The following is a 19,449-nucleotide window of genomic DNA, read 5'->3' on the forward strand; positions in this document are numbered from 1 at the left end:
CAATTGGCAAAATTGGAGAATGAAACTTCCACATACTCATGTACACACATAATAAGCATAGAATATGGAAATCAATTATTTTTATGACTCGGTTTTGTGGTCCCGAAACCACTTCCCGACTAGGGTCAATTTTGGGCTGTCACAAGTCCTATACATGCCATATCCAGAGTTCAACTAAAAGAGTACCAAAGAGCTTTGATAGTGTGGATGACTTCGACTTCGATGATCCCGAATCCGATAGCTAACGAACAAAATCTATAAAACAGAGAGCCAAAGCAACGGGGTAAGCATTTTAAAGCTTAGTAAGTTTCAAGTAATGAATTCGGCTTTGACTAAAGTATTACATTCACATAACTAAATGAATCACTTTATTAATACACATTCTCATAATCATGCTTACTTCACAATTCGTCAACATATATACACACACAAGGTATCAACCCATATAAAAGCCCAAAAGTTCGTTAGTCGATTGAACAAATACTACTTAAAACGAATCGACTTTTCCGAATCACATGCAAACATACCTTATCGTTTGGGTTTGTTGAGCGTATTAATTGAATTTATTACAGCACAAAACGCTCACATTCATACCCAAGTTCTTCGGAATTTAGCCGGATATTACCACAAGCACAATTGCCTTTGGGTCTTAACCCGGGCATAGCAACTCGCACGAATGCCTTCGGGTCTTAGCCCGGATATATCAACTTGCACAATTGCCTTCGGGTCTTAGCCCGGATATATATCAACTCGCACAAATGCCTGCGGGTCTTAGCCCGGATATATCAACTCGCAAAAATGCCTGCGGGTCTTAGCCCGGATATATCAACTCGCACAAATGCCTGCGGGTCTTAGCCCGGATATATCAACTCGCACAAATGCCTTCGGGTCTTAGCCCGGATAAAATCACTAGCACAATTGCCTTCAGGACTTAGCCCAGATAAAATTCAAATGCTCATGCACACATATATATCAACAATCATGACACATCCATATTTCACTTTCGTTACTAAGGCTCAAACACAAAGCATTTATTAAACCTTTCCAATTTCGGCTCAATAGCCACACACAAAGAGCATGATTTCAATTGGCTTTATAACATAGTCTCTATGCACATTTGACTATCCATCATAGGATGACTAATCATTTCAATATAATTCAAGTAGGGTCATTACTCGAAGACTTACCTCGGATGTTGTCGAACGACTTCAATGGCTATTCAATTACTTTTTCCTTCCCTTTATCGGATTTAGTTCCCCTTTGCTCTTGAGCTTAAGTTCAACAAATTTTAAAATAGTCATTAATCGACTATTCAAGTATTACTTTCAGAATAATATATAAATTGATTCGACTTTCACACACATAGATTATAGTAAGCTTTATAAAAATCAATAAATAATTCATTAGCAAATTTTCATTAATGTTTACAACAAAATCACATATTCACTACGAGCTGTTTTTCCTGAACAGTAGTCACTAAATTATTTATAACTGGAGCTACAAAACTCCAAATCACTTGCCGTTAATTTTCCCTGAATATAGACTCGTATATCTTCCATCCATAAAATTTTCAGAATTTTAGGCTTGGCCAATCAATACCAGATTTTTCTTAAAGTTTCCCCTGTTTCACTGTTTGACTAATCTGACCACTCTTCACTACGAATCAAATTTCTCATTTTACAGAATTCAAAATGTGTTGTATTTGATTTCATTTGAAACTAGACTCATTAAGGAGTCTAAGCATATAAATTTTATCTTATAATCATTTTTGTACAATTTATAATGATTTTCTAAAAACAGAACAGGGAATCTAGTAGTCGTTTTGACTCAGCCCCACAATACTTCAAATATCTCAAGATCGGTAACTGTTTTGTTTTTATAGTTTCTTTTGTAAGAAAATAGACTCTTCAAGATTTAATGACATAATTTACTCAGCTTCTAATTCAACTCCTACAAATTATGGCGATTTTCCAAAATCACCTTACTGCTGCTGTCCCCAAGCAGATTATTACCAAATCAAATACTAACATTTGCATTTCACCTTAATAGCTAGCTTAGCAAACCTTAATTTAACATATAATTCACACATATCACATTCCAAGCATTCACTCTATTCTATCACTTAAGGTATAAACATTACTCAATAACTTCCTAATTCAAATTCGGCAACTACACCAAGACCATTTTAACTCGTTTCTCATCCAAATAACATGAACAACAACCATTTCTTGAACATTTTCTCATGGCCGATTGCTCATGTTACCAACAAGATTCAAGATTTGGACATGGGCTAACTAAGGGACTTAGTAACTAGCTTAATACATTCAACAATTTCCAAAAGCTACCATGAATTACATACCTTATTCAAGACTAGAAGGAGTGGCCGAATGTTTTACTTCCCCTTCCCCCTTCTTCTTAGCATTTTCGGCCAAGGATGATAAAAGATGAACAATTTTTTTTTCTTTAGATTTGGCTAGCAAGAACATGAATGATGATCCCTTTTTTTTTCATTACTTTTCCTTTATTCTCTCTTTTATTTATTTTATTACTAACATTTTATGACACAAAATAACATTTTTTTATTTGTGCCATACTTATGCCATAATTCCAATATAAAAGAAATTTGCACAAATGCTTATCATGCCCATCATGGCCGGCCACTATGTTTTAAGGTGGGAAATTTGACATGCAAATCCACCTATTTCATACTATAAGTTATTTGGCCACTATAAATTAGCCCATAGCATTTGCAAAAATTTTCACATGAGTCATATTTCATAATTTCACTCACAATTGGCAAAATCAAAGCATGAAATTTTCACACATGCACTTTCACATGAAATAAACATAGAATATAACATCTAATTATTTTTGTGACTCGGTTTAGTGGTCCCGAAACCACTTTCCAACTAGGGTCAATTTAGGGCTGTCACAACTCTCCCCCACTTAAGAAATTTTCGTCCCCGAAAATCTTACCGGTAAATAGGTTTGGGTATCGTTCTTTCATAGAGTTCTCGGGTTCCCAAGTAGCTTCTTCCATCCCATGCTTAAGCCATAACACTTTTACTAAAGGAACCCTTTTGTTTCGTAACTCCTTCACTTCACGGGCCAGGATACGAATCGGTTCTTCTTCATAACTCATATCGGCTTGAATTTCAACCTCGGAGGGACTTATTACGTGCGAAGGATCAGATCTATAACGTCGAAGCATCGAAACATGAAAAACGTTGTGGATCCTTTCAAGTTCAGGGGGTAAAAGCAACCTATATGCAACTGGACCAATTCTTTCGGATATTTCGTACGGCCCAATGAACCTCGGACTCAATTTGCCCTTACGGCCAAATCTGAGTATCTTTTTCCAAGGCGAAACTTTAAGGAACACTTTATCTCCCACCTGATATTCAATGTCCTTTCGTTTCAAATCCGCATACGATTTCTGACGATCTGTGGCTACCTTCAGACTTTCCCGGATTACCTTTACTTTTTGTTCGGCATCTTTAATCAAATCAACTCCGAAAATTTTACTTTCACCGAGCTCGGTCCAAAACAATGGTGTACGGCATTTACGGCCGTACAAAGCCTCGTAAGGTGCCATCTTAATACTTGATTGAAAACTATTGTTGTAAGCGAATTCAATCAAAGGTAAATACCGTTCCCATGAACTACTGAACTCGAGGATGCAACATCTCAACATATCCTCAAGTATCTGAATTATGCGCTCGGATTGACCATCGGTTTGGGGGTGAAAAGCAGTGCTAAAATGCAGCTTGGTACCCAAAGCTTCTTGCAATTTCTTCCAAAATCGTGAGGTAAATCTCGGATCTCTATCCGACACGATAGAAATAGGTACCCCATGTAATCTCACAATCTGAGAAACATACAATTCGGCTAGTTTATCCAATGAAAAATCCGTACGCACGGGGATAAAGTGAGCCGACTTAGTCAGTCTATCAACAACAACCCAAATCGCATCCTTCTTACTTGCTGACAATGGCAGTCCGGACACAAAGTCCATTGTGACTCGATCCCATTTCCACTCGGGTATCATGATTGGCTGAAGTAATCCTGAAGGCACTTGATGTTCTGCTTTCACTTGTTGACATATTAAACATCTCGAAACAAAGTCGGAGATGTCTCATTTCATGCCATGCCACCAAAATCGACGTTTCAAATCGTTGTACATTTTCGTACTCCCCGGGTGAATTGACATTCGGCTACAATGGGCTTCGTTCAGAATCATCAAAATGAGTTCCGAATTCCTTGGAACACACAAACGACTTCTGAACCTCAAACAATCATCATCATCAATTTGAAACTCTGATTCCTTGTTCGGAACACACTTAGCCCGTTTTGCAACCAATTCATCATCGACTTTCTGAGCTTCACGAATTTGATGAGTCAATAATGGTTTGGCTTTTAATTCAGCTACTAACACATTGTCGGGTAGAACAGACAAATGCACATTCATCGCTCGTAAAGCAAACAATGACTTCCGGCTTAAGGCGTCCGCAACCACATTAGCCTTTCCCGGGTGGTAATCAATGACAAGCTCGTAATCTTTCAACAACTCAAGCCAACGTCTTTGTCGCAGATTTAAGTCTCTTTGAGTCATCAAATATTTGAGACTTTTGTGATCCGAAAATACATGGAACTTTTCACCAAATAGGTAATGTCGCCATATTTTTAAAGCAAACACGATGGCAGCTAGTTCAAGATCATGAGTCGAATAATTTTTCTCGTGTGGCTTTAATTGTCTCGACGCATAGGCCACTACTCGACCTTCTTGCATCAATACGTAGCCTAGCCCAAGTAGGGATGCGTCACTATAAATGACAAACTCTTTGCCTGATTCGGGTTGCACTAAAATTGGAGCTTCAGTCAAATAAGTTTTTAGTTGATCAAAACTTTTCTGACATTTCTCCGTCCATTCGAACTTAACATCCTTTTGAAGTAGCTTCGTCATTGGTGTGGCTATCATCGAGAAACCTTTGACAAATCGTCGGTAATAACCGGCGAGTCCCAAAAAGCTCCGAACTTCAGTAATATTTCTTGGAGGCTTCCAGTTAAGTATGGCTGAAATTTTGCTCGGGTCAACTCGAATACCCGATGCGGATACCACATGACCCAAGAAGCTAACCTCTCTTAACCAGAACTCACACTTACTGAACTTAGCATATAACTGCTTATCCCGCAACATTTGCAACACTAATCTCAGGTGCTCAGCATGTTCGGTCTCATCTCTTGAATAGACCAAGATGTCATCAATGAACACAACTACGAACCGATTCAAATATGGTCTGAAGATCCGATTCATCAAATCCATAAATACCGCAGGGGCATTAGTAAGCCCAAACGGCATCACTAAGAATTCGTAGTGACCGTACCTCGTTCTGAAAGCAGTTTTGGGTACGTCCGAATCTCGAACCCGCAACTGATAATAACCCGATCTCAAATCTATTTTTGAGAACACTGAGGCTCCCTTTAGTTGATCAAACAAATCATCAATACGCGGTAACGGATATTTATTCTTTATCGTCACTTTATTCAGCTGACGATAGTCAATGCACAACCTCATGGTTCCGTCCTTCTTTTTCACGAACAATACTGGTGCACCCCAAGGTGAGAAACTTGGTCGAGCAAAACCTCTATCCGTCAATTCTTGCAACTGAGCTTTCAACTCTTTTAACTTGGTTGGTGCCATACGATACGGAGCTATCGAAATCGGCGTAGTCCCAGGTACAAGCTCAATACCAAACTCTACCTCCCGAACAGGTGGTAAACCCGGTAATTCTTCAGGAAAAATATCAAGGTATTCACAAACCACCGGCACAGATTCGGGTTTCTTTTCTAATTCTTTGTCATCAAGTACATACGCAAGGTATGCTTCGCACCCTTTTCTTACATATTTCTGGGCCAACATTGAGGATATTACAACTGGCAACCCACCCAAGTCTGTAGACTCAACTCGGATTACTTCGTTATTTGCGCACCTCAAATCAATAGTCTTGCTTTTGCAATTCACAACCGCATCATGCACGATCAACCAATCCAACCCGAGAATAACATCAAATTCATCAAACGGCAAAAGCATCAAGTCCGCCGGAAAACAGGAACCTCGAATCACTAGGGGACATTTCTTACACACTTTGTCGACAAGCACGTAACGACCCAAGGGATTTGACACCCAAATTACGAACTCAGTAGACTCAATAGGTAAAGTCTTACTGGATGCTAAGGTTTCACATATGTAAGAATGAGTAGAACCGGGGTCAATCAAAGCAATTACATTAGTATCAAAGAGAGTGAAAGTACCGGTAATAACTTCAGGCGAAGAAGCATCCTCGCGGGCACGTATAGCATAAGCTCTAGCAGGCGCACGAGCCTCGGATCCGGTCGTAGCATCTCTAGATCCTCTCTGACCACCACTAGCATTGCCCGTATTTCTAGATGGTCTACCTCGAGCAGTGGTAGCACCCGGTTTCCCACTCTGATTTACATTCTGTTCAGACAACCTCGGGCAATCTTTGATGAAGTGGTCAACTGATCCACACTTGTAACAGGAGCGGTCATGGAATCTACAACTCCCTGAATGCCATTTACCGCAATATCGACATTCTGTTTTGTCTCGACGTTCATTCCCAACACTAGCGATCGAAGTGTCTCGGGTACCCACAGGGGGTCGATCACGATCTCGTCTAAAAAGGCCCGAAGTGCCTCTAAACCGGCCCACATCATCTCGAAATTTCTTCGATGCCTGTTGAAGAGACTTTCCCGAGGATCTTTTACGAAACTCCCCTGTTCCCACATCAACTTTTTGTTTTTCTTTTCTAAGCTCTGCAGCTTTACAAGCTCGCTCGACAAGTACTACGAACTCTCGTATTTCAAGAATGCCAACGAACATTTTTATATCTTCATTCAGCCCATCCTCGAAGCGTTTACACATGATAGCCTCGGACGAAACACATTCCCGAGCGTATCTACTAAGTCTAACAAATTTTCGCTCGTAATCAGTAACTGACATAGAACCTTGCTTAAGCTCAAGAAATTCCTTCCGTTTTTGATCAACAAATCTCTGACTGATATACTTTTTCCGAAACTCAGTTTGGAAAAACTCCCAAGTTACTTGCTCTCGAGGCACAACAGAAGTCAGAGTACTCCACCAATAGTAGGCAGAATCGCGTAACAAGGAGATAGTACACTTTAGGCATTCATCAGGTGTACAAGATAGCTCATCGAGTACCCGGATAGTGTTGTCCAACCAAAGTTCAGCTTGCTCGGCATCATCGCTATCCGTAGCCTTAAATTCAGTAGCCCCATGTTTTCGGATTCTGTCAACTCGGGGCTTATTTGACCTTATTTGGTCAGTTACCGGAGGTATTGTAGGTGCGGGGGTGGTATTTGTCGGGAATGGAGGTTGTGGAACAGCCGTATTAGTTCGAATGTATTGGTTGAACCAATCATTCATCACGCTATAGAAAGCTTGTCTAGCTTCATCATTCGGGTTACTAGCATTAGGTTGAGAGTCCGCCGGCGCTGTCCCTTGTGCGGGAGCAGGCGCTACACTCTCAAGATCATCAGCTACCTCTCGGTCGGGATCGGGATCCATTACTATAAATGAACACATTTGCAAATGTCAGAAATATCCACACTATCAAATAATCACATAAAATGGCATGTATAGCTAGACCCAACGCATTACGGTAGTCCTAGAATTGACTAAACCGTGGCTCTGATACCAATCAATTGTAACACCCCGAACCCGAGACCGTCACCGGAGTCGAACACGAGGTGTTAACAAACTTTTAAAAATTTTCCAGACACTGCCAATCTGCGTAATAGTTGCTTTAAAAATCATATCTTGAGTTTCACAACTCAAAAATCAGTTTCGTGATTTTTCCCTGAAAGTAGACTCACATGCCCATCTACATATTTTTTTCTAGAATTTTTGGTCGGGCCAATTAGTACAGTTTATTAGTCAAAGTCTCCCATGTTACAGGGATCGACTACCCTGACCTTTGCGCATTACGACTTGGATATCTCCTTGTACAGGGCTCCAATACTGATGCCGTTTGTTTCTATAGAAACTAGACTCAGAGAGGAATCTATACATATATGGTATGACTCCTAATTATCTCTGGTTAATTTATGGTAAATTTTCAAATTCGAAATAGGAGATCCAGAAACTGTTCTGGCCCTGTTTCACGAGAACTTTAATATCTCTTAATATACTATTCATATGATTGTTTCGTTACTTTCATATGAAAATAGATTAATCAAGGTTCGATTAAATAATTTATTCACTATTTAATTCCATTCCTACAAATTTTTGTGATTTTTCAAATCCACACCACTGCTGCTGTCAGCATCTGTTTTCAAGGTAAACTTTACCTATTTCGTGGTTACCATGGACCAACTAGGGTTTTGTCATACATAGGTCCACATATGATCATATTTAGCCATTCCAATGGCTGATCATTTGCCCAACACTTCCATTCCAAACCATAGTCACATCATGAAACCATATATACATACATAAACACAAATGGTCTAATGCCATACTCCACTTCTACAAGCCATTTTCGCATGGCTGTACACACATACATCACAAAAAGTGCTTAAAACAAAAAGGGGTAGTCCTATACATGCCATATCCAGAGTTCAACTAAAAGAGTACCAAAAGAGCTTTGATAGTGTGGATGACTTCGACTTCGATGATCCCGAATCCGATAGCTAACGAACAAAATCTATAAAACAGAGAGCCAAAGCAATGGGGTAAGCATTCTAAAGCTTAGTAAGTTTCAAGTAATGAATTCGGCTTTGACTAAAGTATTACATTCACATAACTAAATGAATCACTTTATTAATACACATTCTCATAATCATGCTTACTTCACAATTCGTCAACATATATACACACACAAGGTATCAACCCATATAAAAGCCCAAAACTTCGTTAGTCGATTGAACGAATACTACTTAAAACGAATCGACTTTTCCGAATCACATGCAAACATACCTTATCGTTTGGGTTTGTTGAGCGTATTAATTGAATTTATTACAGCACAAAACGCTCACATTCATACCCAAGTTTCTTCGGAATTTAGCCGGATATTACCACAAGCACAATTGCCTTCGGGTCTTAACCCGGGCATAGCAAATCGCACGAATGCCTGCGGGTCTTAGCCCGGATATATCAACTCGCACAAATGCCTGCGGGTCTTAGCCCGGATATATCAACTCGCACAAATGCCTTCGGGTCTTAGCCCGGATAAAATCACTAGCACAATTGCCTTCGGGACTTAGCCCGGATAAAATTCAAATGCTCATGCACACATATATATCAACAATCATGACACATCCATATTTCACTTTCGTTACTAAGGCTCAAACACAAAGCATTTATTAAACCTTTCCAATTTCGGCTCAATAGCCACATACAAAGAGCATGATTTCAATTGGCTTTATAACATAGTCTCTATGCACATTTGACTATCCATCATAGGATGACTAATCATTTCAATATAATTCAAGTAGGGTCATTACTTGAAGACTTACCTCGGATGTTGTCGAACGACTTCAATGGCTATTCAATTACTTTTTCCTTCCCTTTATCGGATTTAGTTCCCCTTTGCTCTTGAGCTTAAGTTCAACAAATTTTAAAATAGTCATTAATCGACTATTCAAGTATTACTTTCAGAATAATATATAAATTGATTCGACTTTCACACACATAGATTATAGTAAGCTTTATAAAAATCAATAAATAATTCATTAGTAAATTTTCATTAATGTTTACAACAAAATCACATATTCACTACGAGCTGTTTTTCCTGAGCAGTAGTCACTAAATTATTTATAACTGGAGCTACAAAACTCCAAATCACTTGCCGTTAATTTTCCCTGAATATAGACTCGTATATCTTCCATCCATAAAATTTTCAGAATTTTAGGCTTGGTCAATCAATACCAGATTTTTCTTAAAGTTTCCCCTGTTTCACTGTTTGACTAATCTGACCACTCTTCACTACGAATCAAATTTCTCATTTTACAGAATTCAAAATGTGTTGTATTTGATTTCATTTGAAACTAGACTCACTAAGGAGTCTAAGCATATAAATTTTATCTTATAATCATTTTTGTACAATTTATAATGATTTTCTAAAAACAGAACAGGGAATCTAGTAGTCGTTTTGACTCAGCCCCACAATACTTCAAATATCTCAAGATCGGTAACTCTTTTGTTTTTATAGTTTCTTTTGTAAGAAAATAGACTCTTCAAGCTTTAATGACATAATTTACTCAGCTTCTAATTCAACTCCTACAAATTATGGCGATTTTCCAAAATCACCTTACTGCTGCTGTCCCCAAGCAGATTATTACCAAATCAAATACTAACATTTGCATTTCACCTTAATAGCTAGCTTAGCAAACCTTAATTTAACATATAATTCACACATATCACATTCCAAGCATTCACTCTATTCTATCACTTAAGGTATAAACATTACTCAATAACTTCCTAATTCAAATTCGGCAACTACACCAAGACCATTTTAACTCGTTTCTCATCCAAATAACATGAACAACAACCATTTCTTGAACATTTTCTCATGGCCGATTGCTCATGTTACCAACAAGATTCAAGATTTGGACATGGGCTAACTAAGGGACTTAGTAACTAGCTTAATACATTCAACAATTTCCAAAAGCTACCATGAATTACATACCTTATTCAAGACTAGAAGGAGTGGCCGAATGTTTTACTTCCCCTTCCCCCTTCTTCTTAGCATTTTCGGCCAAGGATGATAAAAGATGAACAAATTTTTTTTTCTTTAGATTTGGCTAGCAAGAACATGAATGATGATCCTTTTTTTTTTCATTACTTTTCTTTTATTCTCTCTTTTATTTATTTTATTACTAACATTTTATGACACAAAATAACATTTTTTTATTTGTGTCATACTTATGCCATAATTCCAATATAAAAAAAATTTGCACAAATGCTTATCATGCCCATCATGGCCGGCCACTATGTTTTAAGGTGGGAAATTTGACATGCAAATCCACCTATTTCATACTATAAGTTATTTGGCCACTATAAATTAGCCCATAGCATTTGCAAAAATTTTCACATGAGTCATATTTCATAATTTCACTCACAATTGGCAAAATCAAAGCATGAAATTTTCACACATGCACTTTCACATGAAATAAACATAGAATATAACATCTAATTATTTTTGTGACTCGGTTTAGTGGTCCCGAAACCACTTTCCGACTAGGGTCAATTTAGGGCTGTCACACCCAGCACGTGTAAGAGTCTAGCTATACATGCCATAGATTCGTGATACTGTGATGTCTCTCGACGCAAATGAGAACTATCTCGTGTAGACAGGGTACTCTCCTACTGAGCTAATCCCGATCACGTAGATAGAGATAAGAAGGTATTCTAATAAAGTGCATTTATGATGAATTGAAACTCGGAAAGGTACGAATAAGAATTCATGAAATGTATATATACATATTTTTTATATGAGAAACATGAAATAGAATGTGTACATGGCATAATGAGCTTATCTATGGTTGATCGACAATCCCATGGTGTATATGATTGATTTTTTCGAGTGAATGCTTGTGTTTAGATAACTTACTAAAAATACAGGTAGAATGAGTGTTCATGTATAATTATTTGAATGATTATGATTGGCAAGCTCATATAGCTTAAGTAAATGCGTTAAATGGTTCGGATAGATTTATATGATTGTAATGACATGCATATGATGATGTGCGAAATCAAGGTTTCGATTGTAATGTATATTCATCCATGTTTGTGGCCCTCATATGATATGATGTGCTTGATATGTTTAATTAAGTGAATGTGATGAGAAAAGTTATCTAGAATTCATAAAATGTGTGCATAAGTGAACTTGAGTGAATAAGATAATCGAAAAATTGTGAAATACAAATATGAACGATAATTTTTCCTGAAATGAATGACGTGATTGTGATGGTGTTGCTATGATGATGAAAGTTGTGTCATGTGCATATGTATATAAGAGTCGAGTCAGAGGCTCTACGACCTCACCCCCTTACCAGAGTGGTGTTTATAAAGGATTTCATGAGACTTGTGCTGAAATAAGCTCATGAGTATGAGACCAAAAGAGTTCAGCAGTAGAATGATTGTAAATATGGTCAAAGTTTGAGAATGAATTGATAAGTAAAGATAGAACTAGAAAGGTATCAAGTTGATTTAAAGATTATTTGGTTTACGAAATATCGTAATGAGAGAATAAATTAACTTTGGTAAACCGACTGATTTAGACACGACATCGAAAGAATGTAGTAATCAGAATTCCTTCTGAACTTACTTTCTTCAGTGAAAGGAATAATACGGGATTAGTGATGATAGAAATAGTTAAAGGAATAATATTTGAAAGGTAAAACATTGAGTGTGACAGTTATGGCTAAATAGATTTTGACAGTCTCTTTTGAGGTATTCTATATGTGTAATTGTTCTTGAAATTTGTTCCTATGGCCTTTACTCTTCTGATAAAACCTTTGTTTTATGGAAATGTTTTCTAATCATGATGATATAACTTTGTTTCTTCTAATTGATGTTCTATTCGATATGCATATATATAGGAAGGTATGTCATTCTTGTTGCATTACTTCCAGTGGGTTGGAAGGGTGTATTCTTTCGGACTTCTTTTCTCTGAGGAATTATCAAGATCCTTCATATTTTTCTTATGAGCTTTGTTCTGGATCTTTCATTTTGATAATGTATCTTGGATTTCTAAATCATGGAATTTCTTTATCTTGGATATCTCTGTCTTAGACTTCTTTGTATGGATTTTTCTTGCCATATTTATTCTGTAAATTATTAATCATGTTTCGTACCTAAAGTGTATTCTTTGGCTTATGAAGACTATGCCAATTACGACTATGTTTCCCGTTTGATTATAGTAACATGATAATTCCAGTATCTGGATTTCTTTTCCCGAGTAAGTTAATTAAAGTTAATGCCTTCAGTCGGGATATTATTGTTATTCTGAGTTAATGTATTTGAAGTGTTTTTTTTATTAACATGATAAGTGAATTTTGAACGATTACATGTTGAGTCGTTCTATTGACTGGAAGAGAAGATTTCTTGAGATGTCATTTATTGATGATTAAGACTGGCTTAGTTGTTCAATCGGTAATTGGTTATTGTTTGGAGGATTAAATGAGATATTTATGTCTGGGAATAAGATTTCATTTCCTTCCGGGTAAAGGACGGACAGTTTGAATGAAAAGTATATAATTCTTAGAAAGCTTTGATATAATTTAAGATTGCTTTGAACGATAAAAAATTTTGTCTTGCGGAAGTTGAAAAGTCTATTACTTGTTAGAAAGGTTTGGTCAGATGAGAATATTGTTAACCGAAGCCTTTGAACTGGTTTAGTCTGCATTAGGCAAAGACTCCTCGACCTTCAGTGATGTGTTATGAGACTGTAAGGCTATATGATAGCTTAAAGTATCCAATGTTAAAGACAGATCTAAATTGTGATAGCGTAGATGACTTGAGTTAGTTATTGTATGATCTTTGAGAAAAGAAAAATACGATTACAAGTGCTTGGGTAGAAAATCCAGAGCTTATAGAGAGAGAGTTTGCAAGAAAACTCATAGGAGTGATGTATTGGTACTCGAGTTTGGAACTCAACATTTCTAATTTTTGTATTGGATACATGAATTGTTATCAGGATTATTCTTATCTTTGAAAGAGAAAAATGTTTTGTGGCTTATTGCTAAATGTTTGATGAAATCTACAAATCATTTCAATATGTGTTGGATTTTTGCTTAACGGATCAATGGAATCGTGTATCTCCGAGGTTGTCAGATTTCATAGAGAGCTTTTTGAATGCGTGGTTGTGTTTTGGCACCGCATTTCACTTTGGGATTGATCGGTTCAGATTCTTGACAATATGTTTCATTTCCGTGTTTCAGAATTTAAGAGTAATTAAGAATTGAATTTGTAAACTATTGGGTCGTATGAGGTAATAGAGTATAAGGCCAAGACGAACTAGCTAGTTTTACTATTTGAATTTGAAAATATTCAAGTATGTGTGTATATGTGGCATGATGACATAGATCAAACTTTTGTGTATATGAACTCTCAGGTAGAGGTTGAAATTCAGTCAAAGTGTAGTATAACAATGAACTGCTTATGCCATTGATATGAGAAAGTAAAAAGATAAGTATTAGAGGCAAAGTCAAGTGAAAGTTCTTTAGCGATGATCATGGGAAAGAGAAGTTTATGTGAATTCCAAAACCATTTTTCTGGTAAGATTTTCGGGGACAAAAAAACCTAAAGGTGGAGAATTGTAATAACTCAATTTTGGGCCTAGCCGAAAGAGTGGTTTCAAAACCACTATTCCGAGGCCGGAGAAATTATTTTTAATATTATTTTGGGTATTATAACATGATTATATGAGTGCATGAAAATTTTGGTGAATTAATTTTAGTGTTTGTAAGCTTAATTGGGAAAAAGGACTAAATCGCATAAAGGGAAAAAGTTTTGTTTTGCCAACCAAATGTGTTAAATAGCTAGAGAACCATAATTTTGGGTCTTTAAAGTGCAAATAGGCCTTTAAATGAGTGATGGCCGGCCATGAGACAAGGAATTAAAATAGTCAAAATGGTTAGGTGAATTTTGGTAACAAAACTGACTAGAAATAAAATAAAATAAACAAAAAATGATATCATCTCTTTAAATTTTCATGAAAATTAAGGGTTTTGAAGCTTTAAAATTTCAGCCAAGCTATCTTCTTACAAGTAAGTGATTTAGATGCCTATTTTTGATAATTTTTATACTTTTGGAACCCTTGTAGCATGAACTAACTAATGGGGGGACTATTTTGTGAAATGGTTGATAGTCTAGGGATTTTACATGAAAGGATTTGTGATGTTTACTGAATTTTTATGGAATAAAATGAGTCATGGTTGTGTAATAAACAACTTTTGTAAAAGAAGTTTGCATGAAAACACCTAAAAAGGGCTATTTTGTAAAGTTGTAAAATAAGTTGTAAATGTGTGAAATAATTGAAATTTTGAGTTTCTATAGTTATAAAAAGAATTTTGATAGGCATGGTAAAGGAGGAAATTCAATAAAAATTGATTTACAAGCCTAAGGGAAAAATCGTAATTTTTGTAAAGTCTAAGGGCAAAACGATCATTTTGGCAGATTTTGAATTATAGAATGTTTTAATTAATGCAATGATTAAATAAGTGAATTTCATCATGTTAGATCAAGAAAATCGAGATTTGGGCTTAAATCGAAAAGTACGAGGTTATGGACTAAAATGGAGTAATTAGCCGAAATTGCATTCAAGGTAAGTCCGTGTGGCTAAATAAACATGTTATCCTTGTTATTGTTAATATACTTGAAATCTATTTCGCCATGATTGTATTTAATTATATGTTGATGGAATATGACATTCCATTGAAACAAGTAAGTTGTACGTAAATAATACAAAATTCAATGTTATCATTTATTATGCGATTAGTATAGTATGAATTGTTGATTTGCATTGTGAACAAGAATTTATATAATAAAGACTTCCAGTTGAATAGGAGGAATAGATTTGGATATTCATGCCATGACATTGGGTGATATGTGTGCTAGTGTAAGACATGTCTGGGACATGCATCGGCCATATTATGAGAGCCAGTGTAAGACATGTCTAGGACATGCATCGGCCTCGAGATATACAAGCCAGTGTAAGACATGTTTGGGACATGCATCGGAATTGAGACAAGAGCTAGTGTAAGACATGTCTGGGACATGCATCGGTCTGGAGATACAAAGCTAGTGTAAGACCTGTCTGGGACATGGCATCAACTTGTTGTGTGTCAGTGTAAGGCCTGTCTGGGACATGGAATCGACACCGAGATGAGAGCCAATGTAAGACCTGTCTGGGACACGGTATCAGCCTCGATATATGAAAGTCAGTGTAAGACCTGTCTGGGACATGGCATCGACTTTGATATGCTAGCCAGTGTAATACCATGTCTAGGACATGGCGTCGGCATCTTATCCCATGTTTGAGGCTATTGAATATACTGTAGTATTCCAAATGGTTCAACGGGAGATGTATAGTTTATATCGAAATGATAGAGCTTATGGCTATGTTGTGAGTGGTACAAGTACTTACATGAAATTGATGAGATGTGAATTATGATTAATAAAGAATGAATATGAGTAAGTATACGAGCATGTTGAGTAACACAGGTATGTATGCCAAACTCATGAGAAATGATTTTGGTTTATGATGCACATTTGGTGAGGATGTAAATAGGTAAGTCATGCCTATGAGAATGATTTTGTGATGACCTTATGATTATAGGTCTATACTTATGATGTATAAACATGTATTTTTACCAATGTGGTGAAAATGAATTAATAAGGTATGATAAACTTAGTATCATTAATTTACACTAAAACAGTTCTGGACAATAGTAGTAGTCCGACTTTGAAAATCCGCCAAAAATTTTGAAAAATTAATTTATAGGCTGAATAAAATATTAAATTAAAGCTTAATGAGTCTAGTTTCACATAGAAGAAACGGTGTAAGCAAAGGAGTTTCATACTATGAAATATTTAATTTGTTGTGAGACAAAGTTAGAATGATTTCAAAATCCCCTATTCTGATTTGAGAAATTCATTGAAAATTGTACAAAAATGTTATAATTTATATGATTGGAATTCTTAATGAGTCTATTTTCAAGAGAAATAGATAGGAATGCTATTTAAGTCCTGTATTATGAGATAATTATTTTTTAGTGAAGAGGGGTTGGAACTGTCAGACAGTGAAAAAGGCGTAACTTAAAGGAATAAACTGTACTTAATGGCTTGACCAAAAATTCTAAAGGTTTTATGGTAAGAAAACATGTGAGTCTAGTTTCAGGCAAAATTAGCAACCCTTAATTTGGAGTTCCATAGCTCCAGATATAAATAATTTAGTATCTATGACTCGAGAAAATAGCTTAACTGGAACATAAGTGAAAATACAAATAGAGTTGTATTACCTTGAGAAGCAAGTTGATAAATTGCTTATTATTTTCATACGGTCTTACTAAGCTATAAAGCTTACCCTATCCTTTCAATTTCTTTAGTGTTGTCAGGTTAGCTCGAGGTTGGAGATCGTCGGAGGCAGCATCACACTATCAAGCTATCACCTTTGGAGTATTGACATATGTGTATAAAGAACCTTCAAGTGAGTGGCATGTATAGAGACTTAGTTTTTATGATAGATGTTGTTATGATCAGCCAAATGTATTGGCTTATATTCATTCATTGTATATAGCCATGAGATGTGGCTTATAATGATTGTGGCTTGTAAGCCTAGTTATCCATGATAAGTTCTAATGCTTGTGATGCAATGATGTTTTTATGATTGTAGGACATGCATGTTGGGTGTTAAGACATGTGTATAATAAATGTTTCATGACCAATCGAAATGGTTATAGCCATGAAGTAATTTTATGATATAGAAACAAGATGATGATAGCTGAACATGAATGCTTAATGTTTAAATAAGGTCACTTGACAAGGTCAATGAATATGGATTTATTATGTCTAGACTTGATATTATATGAGTAGGTGAAACTTGTGTAGATAGCACGTTAAAGTTGAGAATACACTTTAATGAAGTATTGTAAATCATTAAAATGATGCCATGATGTATAACTTTGATGTGTGTAAAGATGTGATGGATTAATGGTAACAAAAGGCTTGGAAAATAGCCTAAGTGTTAGCCACACGGGCATAGGCACCGCCATGTGTCTCAACCGTGTGGATAACATGGCCTAACACACGGGTATGTGGCTCGATTTGTATGCAGACGTCATAAGCAGAGAGTTACACGGCCTGAGGACACGGGTGTGTCAAAGACACATAGATGTATGACCCTGTTTCATGGAAAAATTTTCTAAGTTTTCCTGAAACTTCTCAAAGTTCTCGGTTTAGTCCCGAATCAATCCCGATGTGTGTTTTGGGTTTCGTAGACCCAAATAAGGGATGACATGTATGTGTTTGAAAGTTTTGAATTAAAAGAAATTTTATGGCCCGGCTTTTGCATGTATGTGTATGTTTAAGTCCGGTAATGCCTCATACCTTGTTCCAGCGTCGGACACGGGTAAGGGGTGTTACAGATACCCTTAGGATATTTAACAGATCTATCGGCTAATTGAATACTCATCCTACTAGGTTTTGGTTCCCCAAGACCACGTTTTTTGAACATTTTATAAGGCATCAAATTAATATTAGCACCCAAATCAACTAATGCTTTCTCAATATTTAAACTACCAATAAAACATGGAATAGTAAAACTTCCTGGATCTTTCAGCTTAGTTGGTAGTTTATTTTGAAGAATAGCGAAACATTCCTCGTTGAGTTCCACAGTGGATAGTTCTTCAAACTTCTTTTTGTTTGTTAATAGCTATTTTAAGAATTTTGCATAAGTGGGAATCTGTGAAATAGCTTCAACAAAAGGTAAGTTAATATGTAATTGTTTAAAAAGTTCAAGAAATTTATCAAATTGTTCATCTATGCGGTCTTTCTTCAACTTTGTCAGATACGGGATCAGTGGTTTATATTCTTTAACCACAGGTGTTTGAATTTCTTCAAGTTTTACCCCCTCATCATTTGCCTTATCAGTTTCCTATTGTAACTTCTTTTCGGGTTCAATCAACACTTTTCCATTCCTCAATGTAACTGCTTTCACATGCTCTTCTAGGTTGGGTTCGGTATTGCTAGGTGAACTACCTTTTTGTCTTTCTGAAACCAATTTAGAAAACTATTCAACTTGATTTTTGAGCCTAAGAATTGATGTTTGTTGATTTTTCAAAGTTTTCTTAGTGTTTTGAAAATGAGTCTTCGATGCAAAAATAAATTTTGCCAACATCTCTTCAAGGTTCAACTTCTTCTCTGACTAATAAGGTTGTTGTAAGCCCGGAAGGGGTTGTGATCTTTGGTTTCCTTGACCACCCCATGAAAACTTTGGGTGCTTTCTCCAACCTGCATTATAGTTATTACTATAAGGGTTATTTTGAGTTTTAGAATTATTACCATATAATTGATATGCTCATTCTCTGTGCTAGGACCGAAAGGTGTATATTCTGGATTATTTATTCCACCTCCATTTGCATCGCATTACATCATCGAATTAACATGCGTAAAAGGATATAAATCATCAAATTTCTTGTTTAATATTTCTACCTGGTTTGATAACATGGTGATCGCATCTAAATTAAAGACAACGGCTGCTTTCATCGGCTTTGTTTTCATGACTTGTCACTGATGATTATTCAGTGACATCTCCTCAATAAATTCATAAGCTACTTCGAGTGTTTTACTGTTTAGAGTTCCATCGACTACTGTGTCGATTAGTTGCCTAGTTGAGGGATTCAAAC

This window comes from Gossypium hirsutum, chromosome A06 (assembly GCF_007990345.1).
Source record: "Gossypium hirsutum isolate 1008001.06 chromosome A06, Gossypium_hirsutum_v2.1, whole genome shotgun sequence".
In the NCBI taxonomy this organism is placed as follows: domain Eukaryota; kingdom Viridiplantae; phylum Streptophyta; class Magnoliopsida; order Malvales; family Malvaceae; genus Gossypium; species Gossypium hirsutum.